General features: G+C 39.5%; 1 protein-coding gene and 1 long non-coding RNA gene across 3 annotated transcripts in view; one reads left to right on the top strand and one right to left on the bottom strand.

Moving 5' to 3' along the window:
• Window positions 1-1713, bottom strand: part of LOC109266773 (uncharacterized) — a 67711-nt gene extending 65998 nt beyond the window's left edge. The window contains exon 1 of the long non-coding RNA XR_002079853.2: window positions 1396-1713. This is a non-coding gene — a long non-coding RNA (uncharacterized LOC109266773). The remainder of the gene's footprint in view (window positions 1-1395) is intronic.
• NFIA (nuclear factor I A) overlaps window positions 1-13074 on the top strand; it is a 571401-nt gene that overhangs the window by 1276 nt on the left and 557051 nt on the right. The window lies entirely within an intron of this gene.

The following is a 13074-nucleotide window of genomic DNA, read 5'->3' as shown; positions in this document are numbered from 1 at the left end:
GAGAGGGAGAGTGGTGTTGGAGGGGGAGACTGGCGAATGGAATTACAAGACAGGACATGGTCGGTTTCATTGCATGATCTGCGGAAAGAGTTCTCCTCTCCCCTTCCTGGACCAATGGTAGTATCATTTGGGCAAGTTTTAGGAATTCCGAGGACTGAGAGACTATTAAAAGTGAGCTACCGCAGGACTCTGTTCGGCTGCTCATGAGGTGCAGTGTGTCCATCCTAAGGACCCTTGAGTAAAGGTGGTTGTGGGTATGTGTGTACATGTGTATTTTAACTTGTGATTTCTTAACTAGACAATAGAAACTTTACCAGTGATTTCAGGACAATGTTACTTGCACTTTTTGCTTAATTAGACTAACAGTAGATCTATCCACTTAGATGCTGAACTATTCAGGGCACTTATTTTCCCTTTAGTGTTTCTGCCAGCAAGAACAAGGTTTACTTGTATGTCATGATGTTGTCTATTGCTTTGCCTTGTGCAGCTTGTTAAACACCAGAAATGAATATACTGATTGGTTTAGCTATTATTTTCTACGCTAAGTTGTAAGCCTTAAAAAAAAAAAAAAAAACCTGCGCGCTGATGTCATATTCTGGGTGACATTCTACTTCCTTGTATTTCAAGAGCTCATAGATTTTATAGACTGTTACTTTTTATGGCAAATTGTGTTATCTTTTTTTCTTTCTTGCAAAGATCACCAAATGCTCCTCTTTTTTTTTTTTTAACTTGGAAAACTGTCATTTATTTTTTGCAAAGTTTACTTGGAAGTTGCTTTTCATTTAAAATTGTTTTACAGATGTTTTACCGCCGGGAATATAAAATATAAAAGTGGTGGAAACATTTAGCAATGCAGTTGACTAAAAATAAACAATGCTGTAAGCTCCATGCTGCTGTTTAGGCTGCATACTACAGGAAGTTTCTCTCAACTTCAATGCTTCTAGATCTTTGCTTTGAAAAGGGGTGAGAAATCAGAGTGTAGAAGTTGTAGAAGTTAGCATAGAGAATAAATCGATTTTTCATTTCCCTCAAAGGTAAGCGCATACCACAGCATTTTAAATCTGCCAGTTACAAATAATTCTAATGTAAATTCCCCACTATTGATGGGAAATTGAGGACTTTGATGAAGGGGGGGTGGAGGGAAGAATTAATTAAAATAAGACAAATTTCGCATTTTTTCTTATCTCTTCTCTTCCCTTGAATAGAATTCACTCCCTCTCCCTCCACACCCTCACCTCACTACCCCAAACAATTTTCCCCAACTAAAAAAAAAAAAAAAAAAAAAAAAAAAAAAAAAAAAAATTTAGAATTGCCCCTGGCTGATATGGCTCTTTAACCAAAGGACAGTACAAGATCCGAGTTTCACACTAAAGGCAAATAAAGCTTTAAAATTACCTCATGCGTCATCTGGCTGCACAGACTCCGGGCTGCATAGTGGGAACCTCGGCTTGGTCCTCCCAGCATACAAAGGCAACTCAGTGAATGCCCCCTCCGCCCGTGGAGGCTCGGCCTCAGCTGCCAGCACCGGGATATGCAATTTTGCTTTTTAATGAATCGTAAACAATTTGTATGGCAAATGAGTTTGTTTGTTTTAGTTTTGGGGCATATGTTGGACCCGTTGTAGGCAGCCGTTACCTACTCCAAAATTTTAGGTGAGAATGGATAGAGCCCCAGATCATTTTTATTTTTCTAAATAATAAAGACCCACTAGAATGAAAGAAACTGGTTAATAAAAGGCTGAGAATAACAACCCCTCTCCTCTTTCCCTCTCTGTCCCCACCCCCTATCATAATGCACCCAGCAGCTTACAGTAGGGTTTTAACAGCACTTTTTGATAACGAACTGGAGGTTGATTGACTAAATTAATCAGTTCGTTGTTTTTTTTTTTTAAGTATAAATTTTAGCTTTGTCTTCAAAAGGTTACATTTGCTTAAGAAACAATTAAAGTATGAAATAGTAAGAAGGGCCTTCTTTACCTTTTATTGCTTTTTTGAGTTGAAGCTAATTATCATCGTGATAGACATAGGATATAAGAAATGCTCAATATACTGTTGATATCAAAATGGAGTGAGAAAGGGGTCTTGGCATCCAAAAATCACATGAAAACTTTTACTCCCACCCAAAGAGTTGTAAACACAACTTAGAAGTTAACGAGAGACCAGGGTTCGAGCGTGTACATTTTAACAGTAATTACCTTTGGCGCCACTGCTTATGAGAAATCTTTTGATACCTGAGCTACTTCTCTAATGCTTTAATCATGCAAATCAAGAAATAGATATTGCATATCACCTTAATCTAGCTACTCTGTGACATCTCTATTTGAAACCTTCCACAGACAACTAGAGAAAACCCTCGTGAAGTTTTTCTCCACTCCAAATGAAATGGAAGCGCCCCGGAATCATGTATATGCTTCAAAATATCATTCTGTCCAAGGGAATCACCTCCATTCTACCCACATGGCATTAAAATGAAGGCAGAAAAAATAGTGTCCTCTTCCTCGAGATTTGCCAATAAGGTATTAGGGGACGATTTTTATGTGAATTACAAAATACATTTGTCTTGCTTCTTCAACCCAATGTAAAAGCTCGTAGTGACTATGAAACGGAGGCTATTAGATCATCCTGCCACCCCCCTCACCACCTGCAAGGTTCCCAAGCACCTATTTCGGAAACATTCTTTTTAGAAATTGCCATACAATTTTTCCGTCAAGAATTATCCATCAGTTAATTCAAATGTGTACAACTCAGACTTTGTATACCAGGAAAATACATGAGTAGAAAGGATATGCTAGGCCTTATAATGTAAATGGCATTTTTTAAGTAAATATATATATATATATATTTATATTTTTATAATATATATTTATATTTATTTTTATATTTATTTTTATATTTATATTTATATTATAAATATTATAAATATTAAATATATTATATATATATTTACCAAACAAGGTACATCTCTGAAATACTCTTACTGTGTTCAACAATTCAAAAAACTCTTAACTCCAGCCTACTTCTCAAACACCTGACAGTCCTAAGTGCTGCAGACACAAAACTAAGAACTCATATTTCGTGCAACCTTTTGCTGTTGTTGTTTGCTTTGAATCACAACTTAGGTTGTGTTTACTCTTTCAATTTTTAAAATGCTAATTCTCCACTGAGCCACTTATGTTAATATTTGTCTTCCATATTCCTTTGAAGAAATGGCTTTAACGGAGATTTCTCTCTGCTTTTGCCCTAGCTCTTTCGTGATGATAATTAAAATAACTGGGAATGGCTATAAATGAAAAGAATCAAAATGAGGGGATTCAATAAATAATAAACCATATCGTATTCTCGGTACTCAGTATACGTTCAAAAGGAAGTGTCCATGATAAACATAATTATATACATTCTATTTCAAGCATTTGCACACGCTGCCTGTGCTTATTTTTAAATGCACACTTGTCTTATTTTTATCTCCCATTGCAAATATGTGTGACTGTATTAATTTCCAAGAATATGCACTCACTTCAAAGATTTCCATGCACTATTATTGTCTCACAGTATGAGCGATGATCGATTGCAAGCAAAATCTGAATAAGGTAGTGTTTCCTTTTTTTTCCTCTCACAAATATTAAGAAACTGCCCTTCCCACTGTCTTTAGGTTAGCCTTATACAACATCTTTTAAACTACCATTTACCATGCTTAGGGAGAAGCAAATACACTAAACTATGCTCCTATTTTTTTTCTCTAAATCAAATTATGATCCAAATGTACTTCATTCAGAAATGTGATTGGTTACTTAAGCTAGCCTATGTACTTGTACTATCTTCTTAAAAATCTTGATTTCCTGTTATTACGCTCATATTTCTCCTGTGAACTTTAGACTGTAAAATAAATGCTTTGTCCTTACTTATTTTCTAGCTGGTTTTCCTTCACCTGTCCTGAATATTGTCAGGAATGTTTCTAATTTAAAACCAAAAGAATCAGGGGCTGATTAGAAGACAGGAAATTGGAGGATTAAACTGTCTGGTTGAACTTCCTTTACTTATCAGCACTCAGTAACTCACACTGGATTACAAACTCAACAGGACAATTTCTACAATGCATTGTTCCTTCTGGATGTTTACACATATATACTCCACGTGAGGGATCGTGTGCGCGCGTGTGTGTGCGTGCGTGTGTATACATATGCAGACTATATGTGTCTGTGTATGCATGCGTGAGTATGAAGAGAAAAGAACCAGCAGCTGGTAGTTATAAGTAGATGCTTTTAAAGTAGGATCGTTTTAAACTAAAGGGGCTTATCCTATGATCATGAAAGTTCATTCCAAGACTATAATCCCAGGATATTCTCAAAACTTTCTTATTAAAACATTTCTGTGAAATCAAGCAAATAAGGAAATACTATAAGGGAGAAAGCAAGATGCACTAGTTTGGAAATACAAAATAGATGGCCGCTGCCCTTACGCCGTCCATCTCTCCTCAGTTCTGCTCGGAATTCCAAACACCCATATTATTGAGGGAGTACAGAAGGTGTCCCATAAGGAGCGAAGGAGTTAACCTAAGAAGCTTCCAAAGCCATGTGGGGCTCTCCTTGGCACTTACGGAGAAAGGAAATCTTGCTTTACTGTGACAACAGGGCTGAGTGTTCCAGGTGAGCTGATATTGTGAAATGGGTGCTTGTCAGGGAATGAAATAACAAATCAGGACAGAGGGTAAAGACTCAGCTTATTCCATTAAGATCATTTAAGATCGAAAAGGAATAATAAAGACAAACCACTGTCCTAGATTTTTACCGTGTTGTATATATTTGCAGAGCGATGTTCTAGAAACTATGCTGAGAATTCTTTTTCCTGACCTCATTCTGCTCACCTGTCTTGCCCTCAATAAGTATTTGTTGATTTGGCTTAAGAAAGCTCCAGAATAATGTGTCACAGTTTCTCCTGCTTTTAACTGAAATGGTGGGTTCTACTGAGAAAAATAGAAGGTGAAAACAGAGGAGTGTATGGTCTGGCAAAATGAGCTGGACAAGTTAGACTGGTTGATCTGGGAGTGAAAACTTAGGAGATTGTTCGAGCAGTTTTTCATTTATTCACCAAATATGCATTGAGCCCCTACAAACGGCCAGGGGGCAGAGAATCAGGTGCTGCTTCTGCCTGCTGCCATCATTCAAGCTTCAAAGGTACTAGGGAGCCAACCTCTCCATCCCTGAATATTTCATATTAAGAGATAACATTGATTGAACGTGAACTATCTGCCAGAATCTGTTTTAGGTACTTTGCATATGTTTTAAATTAATCCTACCCATAAACCTATAAAGGAAGCATCATTGATGTACCTCACAGACAGGGGGACCAAGACTCAAAAGGTTGCACGCTGTCCAAGGATGTGCATACCTGGAATGAGCCGCCCAGACTGCAGGAGTCCGCTCGCTTCATCCTGGACCAAACTTGTTATAAGTGAATTGATTCTTTTAGTGCTATCATGTGACAGTTTTCAGAACTTTCCAGGATTAGCACCATCCCTTCGCATGATGGTATTGTGGGGGGCACAAGTCTATTGGCTAAGAAAATGGAGGCAGAGAAATGACTAAGTGTCAAAAGCAAGATAGGACCCAGGCCCTGTTCTGGAAGAGTTGTGGGAAACAATTTCCTATTTTGTAATAGAAGCTTTCTGCCTCTTCACCAACTGCAGAAGCTCCCAGAGACAGGAAAGGCTGATGTATGTGGTCGTATTAAAATACACCTTTTCATCAGAAGATGAATGGTTCATGGAAAATCAGTGTGTTCAAGTTCTTGCTGAATATTAGGGACATTTTTTTTTTCTGTAGGTAATTTAATCTTTATTTAGCAGATACTTCACGTGCAGTTTTAAGTGGAATATGCCATTTTTAAAAGGCCATCCTTCCAAAGAAAGATTCCTGGTGTTTCAATCTCTCTCTCTCTCTTTCTAATAAGCAGAAATGCCCGTGTAGAATATTACTGCTGTTTAATATTTTTCATTGCCACAGGCATTGCTAATTGAAGGTTTATTCCAACATAATTTTCTGTAAGAGAAGATACAGTGCAGGATATATATTGCCTAATGGCAAAGATCTTAATACACTCGCTACAAGTAAACATCTATTTTCCAGACAACTGCTGCGTATAAACAATATGTCTCAGAGCTCTTTAATGGCGCCACATGTTAGACAGATTTTTTTATTCCTCATAATCCAAGTTCCTTTTGTGATCCTTGATGTGCACATGCTATTGCCCTGCTGATTGTTTGAAATGGATGATGATTGGGAATAATGACCAGGTCAGAGGTGGGGATGCATAATCCTAGGCAGAGCAAGCCCTTCACCAAATCAGAGTGCATGGCAGGCTCATAGGGGAGGGCTGGCGCCCCTGAGCTGAATCAGACATTCAGTAAATGGGGCTGAGCCTTCTCACCTCAGTAGACACTAGATTATCTGCATCATCTCCCCATATGACCTAGGTGTAGACAAACTCTATACCCACCTAGGGTATGAGAACTCCATGTTCCCAGGACGGCCTCATCTGCCTCCCTGCAACCCCGAATATTCCTCATCCACCCTGTCCCCCACAGATGTATGACTTTTAGTCCTGCTAATGATATGTCTCAGCAGCTGGATTTGATAAGCTCCCTTCAAACGTTGAAAAGATAAACATTGTGGGCTAAATATTTTATGTCGTCTATTCATTTATGAATCAATTGAAATCATCATTAATTGCTTTGCTGTGTTTTATTTTAAGAAAAACAGCAACCTCAATTCTCATTTTTGTAAACATGTGAGAAACAACCTGGTAACAGGTGCTATGGTCTGGACTCTGTCCTAGTACCGAGGAGGGAGTCCTTGAACACTTGTCATACATTGTCCAACACTGAGCACACAGTATTGTTGGTAGGACTGCGTAAGAAAGGTCACTTTCTTTTTTGATGCATGCAAAAGTCTTGGGCGGGGGGGGGGGGGGTAGATTACCATAGGAGGGACCGATACAATTTCTCAACTGAAAAGTTAAGAAATAACAAAGCCTAACACGGGGCGCCACAGACGCTAATATCTTCAGCCCAAGCAGGTGAGCTAAGTGTAAGACAGTGAGGATATAATCCATCTAGTGGGGAATGGTACGTTTGGTGACAAACTGGAGAGTGATACCTAATTACCACTAACCAACAGTAAAAACAAAACTGTAATAACCAAACAAACACACCTGCTACCCAGGGCCCAGCGCTAGTGAGAGTACACCATGGATCTGAAGATAGAATGGGATCCCAGCCTCAAAGTGTTTCATTCCACAAAAATCAGGGAACTGACATGCAAGTATCCCTGAGAGAGGGAATCACAGCAACATAAACAGCACAAACTGCACTGCAGGTTCACCCATTCGCATCTGATCCTTTTTCTCTCGGCAGACTTTTGTGGGCGGGAGAAGGGAGACAGAAGACCATGTAAGTTCCTAAAACAGGGAGAGGGGCCCTCAAACAGGAACAGGTTAGCCGGAAGGGCATCTGGGTGATACTGGAGGATGCAGACAGAATGCAGAGCAGGGAGCCTGGTGGCTGCAGAGACCTGCCTTCCCCAGCCTCACCTACCCACCCCGATTCCCTCTACTTTGTCACCAGATTTCTCAAAGTGGCTTTGGCATCTCGAGGGTATCCTGGGCTGGGAGTTTCAGAAGAGGATTCTTAACTAGCACACAGGCCGATGCCCATGCCCGTTTTTTTCCACCCGGCAAACTCCACCCTCCTGCCAGGCTCAGGCCTTCTTCTGGAAGCCTTCCCACGTTCCCTGAGGCAAAAGGAGTTACTTCCCCACCTCACTGCCACCGCTGCTGCCACCCCCCATTCCTTTGCTCAAAGTATTACGACAACACTGATTAAAATAATTTGGAGGGGTTTTTGGTCGTTTGTTTGTTTGTTTTTTTGTTTGTTTTTTCTGTTCACTTTCCAGCCCCACAGTGTTTCTTCTTCCTTAAGAACAAGGTCTACGGGCCCCCCGGGTGGCTCAGTTGGTTAAGCGACCAATTCTCGGTTTCAGCTCAGGTCACGATCCCTTGGTTTGTGGGTTTGAGCCCCACATCGGGCTCTGTGCTGAAAACGCAAAGCCTGCTTGGGGTTCTCTCTCTTTCTCCCTCTCTCTCTGCTCCCCACCACCACCCCACTGCTCACTCACTCTTTTTCTCAAAATAAATAAATAAACTTAAAAGAAAAAAAAAGGAAAGAATAAGGTCTAAATCGTATACTTCTTTATAGGTCTAGCCAATGTCTAACCCATGGCAAGTACCAAAAAAAAAAAAAAAAAAAAAAAAAAAGTGGTTTGGTTCAGTTCAGCAGGAGAAGTTGGAGAAGTGAGAGCACTTAAGGTTAGTGGGCCTTTCATGACTCTGCTCCTCCTCAGCATGAGGCTCACAGCTACAGGAGACCGTTCAGCAAACTACTGCCCTGCCAGGTATTTGTGGAGATTCCTGACTACCCTGTGCTGGCTGCTTGCTCTGTGTAGGGGCCGAGCCCCCCAAGCACTCTGCACACATGTGAACTAATCCTCAAAACGTCCCTATAAGATCAGTATCATTGTCTCCACTTCCCCGATGAGGAAACCAAGGAGAGGTGAAGAGGCCAGACAGTAGTTTGAGAAACTCTAAAGCTGTGCTTTTCACTCCTACACTCTACTGACACAAATATGCCCAGCACTGTCACACTCTGACTCAGGCTCCAAAAAGGACTGGGATAATGGGGACAAAATTTCACCTCATTTTATAGAGGAGAAGGCTAAAGCCCCATAGGCTAAATGTCCCCCAAAGTCAAAATTGTCAAGAAGTCTGGGTCAAGGACTGGAGTCTCCAGTGATCTTTCTATTAAATACCCATGGTGGTAAATCATAGTATATGGCATTGTTTAATTAAAAACAAGCAATTATTTTCCCCCTTTGAGGATTACAGGAGATTTCCATTGTTTTTCTTTCTGCTTTTCTGTATTTGTTCATGTTTGTGCAATGAACACGTGTTATTTATTTATAAAAGTGACATTTAGCAAAGTCATACTCACTGAAGATATTGGTCTTGTTCTCCTTGAGCTCACAAAAAGAGCAGTAACACCAGATGCAGACATGCCTGGATGTCATGAGAGCTTGGGCATTGAGGATGTATGTATTTTCAGAGTTGAGTGATGCCCATTTCCTTCATTAAATTCTACATTTAACTGCTGTTGTCAACACTCCCTTTCTTACAACGGGTCATGTCCTTTCTTCCCATTCCCCAGTGTAACAGCAGTCAAAAGCACAGATTTCAGATTCAGGCAGACCTGAGTGAATCCTGGCTCTGCCATAGATAAGCTGTATGACCATGGACAGTGACTGGAAACATTCTGAATGGGTTTCCTGAAACCTGGAAGTGTAATCATAGTGCTATTGTGAAGAGCAAACGAAACAATGCATACTGTACAAGCCAGATATTTGGGAGACATCCTAATGCCCTCTTGCTTACTCTGTGTATCTAATTCAAAATAAACTCTGTTGAAATACCTCCTAAAGACTTCCTAAATCCATCCACTTTTCTCCATGTCCACCACCCTCCCCCAGTCCAAGCTGCCATCTTGGCCAGCCCACATTAACACAGTAGCCTCCTAACTGGCCTCATTGCATCTATCTTTGCCCCCTGTGATTTATTCTTTCACACTTAAGGCTAAAGGATCTTTTCAAACACAAGTAATCTGTCATTTCAGTGAATTACCCTGTCTCTTAAAGAGAAAATCTTTAACAAGGCTTGTATGGCTTTGCCTCTCCAAGCCTGTCTAGGGCCATTCTTCTTCCTAAACATACTCCAGCTGGTTGATTAACCTAAAAGTTGCTCAAAATTCCCCAAATCCCAGATCCTGTGTATGTTCTACTCCTTTCCCCGGAACACAGTCTTCTCCTATAATTAACATTTCTCCACCTTCCCTTCTCAATACAAATGTGGCTTTGTCAGGAAACAAGACTGTGTAAGAGAACTCTACTGACAAACTCTCAGATCGCTCCAAATTCCCTGCAGGGCACTTAGCACTGTTTATAAAGATATGTGATCATTTGGTAACTATCTGTTTCTCCCAAAAGACTGTAAGCTCCATGAAAGATAATGTTTTGCTCATATGTGTTTTCATGCTCCCAGAACAATGCCTAGCCCATAGCGGGTGGTAAGTCAATACTTAGGAAATCAGTGAGCGAATGGATGGTATAGTGCCTACCATAGCGAACACTAGATAGCGTTAATTATTATTATCATAATGAATATTTTCCACATACAGAAAGGTATTTAACAGTAAATTAAGTCTTCTTCATAAGTCCTTTAAATAAAATTCAATTCTCCTTAGTAAAGTAATTAGAGAAATAGAAACTTAAATAAAGAACCAAGGGCCCCCAACCTGGGGTGAGCCCTGGCTTCAGTAAATGGTTTATTGTTACTCTGATTATTATAGATAATCCCAAATCTTTCTCTGATTAATCTAATAAGCACGTGGAAAAGTTTCTCTGAAAATTATAAAGCGTAGTAGATATGTAAGACAGTGCTGTTGTCAACCTAAGAAACACAGGATCCAAATAAACACAGTCCATCAAAAATTCCCATGGCCTTTCCTTTCTCTTCTCTTCATGATAGACTATATGTGAAGAAGGAGAGTGTAGTTCAATACACCTACTCAACAATGACTTCAAGTAGCTCATTGAAATTACGTGCATGAGTGTAAGTGGAGAGAGTGGGAGAAGTTAATAGAGTGTAGTTTAAAAACACACATTTTAGAATGAGACCAGCAAGGTGATCTCAGGCAAATTGTTTAATCTGTTCATCTGTAAAGCGGGACAAATGATAGTACCTGCCGCACAGATTATTGTAAGAATTAAATTATGCGATCTGCATAAATCATTAAGAAAAATGCCTGACACACGATATACTCATAAGGGTCAACCATTAGTAAGATTATTGTTTTTTTGTCCTCCTCCTTCTCATCATCATGTTGGTTATTACTTTTTAGGAGATCAATGTTCAGAGGCCTAGGCAGTGAAAGAATATCTAACAGATTCATTCTTCCAAAAAAGTATATTTGGATTTTAAAACAATAAAATTGTTCCCCTCATGTGTTAGGTTAACTTACTACATCAACTGAGTCTGGGCAACAACAAGGCCCAAGAAATATTCCCATTTCATAGATTAGAAGCTGCACTGTTAAGTAAGTTACCTAAGGTTGATTCAAAATGCCAGTGAGTGACTAATCCAGGATTTGAACCCTGCTCCAAAACTCATGTTTTCAATCACCTGGCTATATTGCCTAATTCAATGTGTTACTGCATTACTTGTTTAGAATTTAATTTAACAGTTAATCATATCATTAATATTTTTCCACATTGGGAATAGTAATCACAAAGCTATTATTAGGATCCAGGAGTCAAGGCAACATCACTAAAGACCTAGAAAGTGTAATAATTAAGCCTGGGTGCCCTCTCACTGCTGAGTCATTGGGAAGAATTGTAGACCTCTGGTTTAAAAGGGCTTCTAACTAGAAGTCACTTTCCAATGTTCCAATACTTAAGCTACCAACAAAGACAAGGCTTCTTAAAAATACTGACAACTGGTACTATTCTTAGTACCCACTAACAATTCTGGGATGAAGTTCCTCTAACTAAATAAATACCTATGGTATTGAATAAAAATGTACAGTTAATGGCCCATGACTGCTATGCTCCAAAAATGAAAGGCCCACAAGCACATGCCAAGAGGTAGGAAGATCTTTTGTCACTTCCATGCTGTCTTCCTATTACTTTAAAAACATAAGTCTACAACACATAGACATGGCCATTCCTCTTTTGTCACTAAGATTTTTTTACTCATTTAGATAATGCAACTGCCACAAAACAACCAAGTGGTGGTAGCAGGGAAGCTGGTGATAACACTATGCTTCCTCTGAAGTATGTTCCCATTAGTAGAACGCAAAAAGCTGGGGGAAATAATGGAGAAAACCAGAGTGTCCTTACACTCTGGGAATTGTAGTTTTATATATGGCACCTGCTCTGAACATTAAGGCATCAAGCCTTGGGATAAGAAGATATTCTTATCATAGTCTAGCAGAATAGCAGGAGGATGTTGATACACTGGAAATCAGGCCAGGACATCAGTCTGATATACCATTGTAGATTTGGAAAGAGGATTTCACCAGAACCCGGTTGGAGAGCCACGGGGCCCAGGAGCAATCCATATACCTTATATGTTAGTAAAAAAATAGATCCATATAATTCTCTCCCTCATTTGAAGATGGATACATAAGAAGAACATACACGAATAGAAAGCATTAAATGCTTATGAACAAGAATAAAGAGAGACTTGGAGGAAGAAATCTTCTGAAAATCATAAAATATGGAAACACTAAGGAGAAAAATAGAAAATTTTCTTTTCTGTGAAACAATAGTAGAATGTCATTGGAAAGAAAATATATATGATGAAATAAAAACTAGAGCATAAAATTTTTTAATGTTTATTTATTTTTGAGAGAGAGACACAGCACAAGTGGGGAGGGGCAGAGGGAGAGGGAGACACAGAATCTGAAGCAGGCTCCAGGTTGAGCTGTCAGCACAGAGCCCGACGCGGGGCTCGAACCCACAAACTGCAAGATCATGACCTGAGCTGTAGTCAGACGCCTAACCAACTGAGATACCCAGGTGCCTCCAGAGCATAAAATTTTAAATAAGATTGACTAAAGCAGTAATTCCAGAAATTTAATAGCATTAAGTCTACTATAGAGCAGAATAAACACTATGCATATTGACCCAGTAATTTCAAAGTCATACTTTCTTTTTTTTTTTTTTTTAAGTAACCTCTATACCCAACATGGAGCTCAAACTCACAACCCTGAGATCAAGAGTTACATGCTCTACCAACTGAGCCAGCCAGGCTCCCCCAAAGTCATACTTTCTATAACTTTCCCAGATATACACAAATTACACCAAGTGCGAAATTCATATGATAGAGAATGACACCTATCCCAGAAACCGAAGCTCTAACTCAAGGATTACAAAGGTGTTTCCAAAGAAGATAGAACAAGTGGACAAGAAGGAAG

This window comes from Panthera pardus, unplaced genomic scaffold, assembly GCF_024362965.1.
Source record: "Panthera pardus isolate Hobbes unplaced genomic scaffold, ASM2436296v1 HiC_scaffold_11, whole genome shotgun sequence".
Taxonomy (NCBI): Eukaryota; Metazoa; Chordata; class Mammalia; order Carnivora; family Felidae; genus Panthera; species Panthera pardus.
The sequence above is the reverse complement of the archived record's forward strand: the minus strand, read 5'-3'. Positions and strand labels throughout refer to the sequence as shown.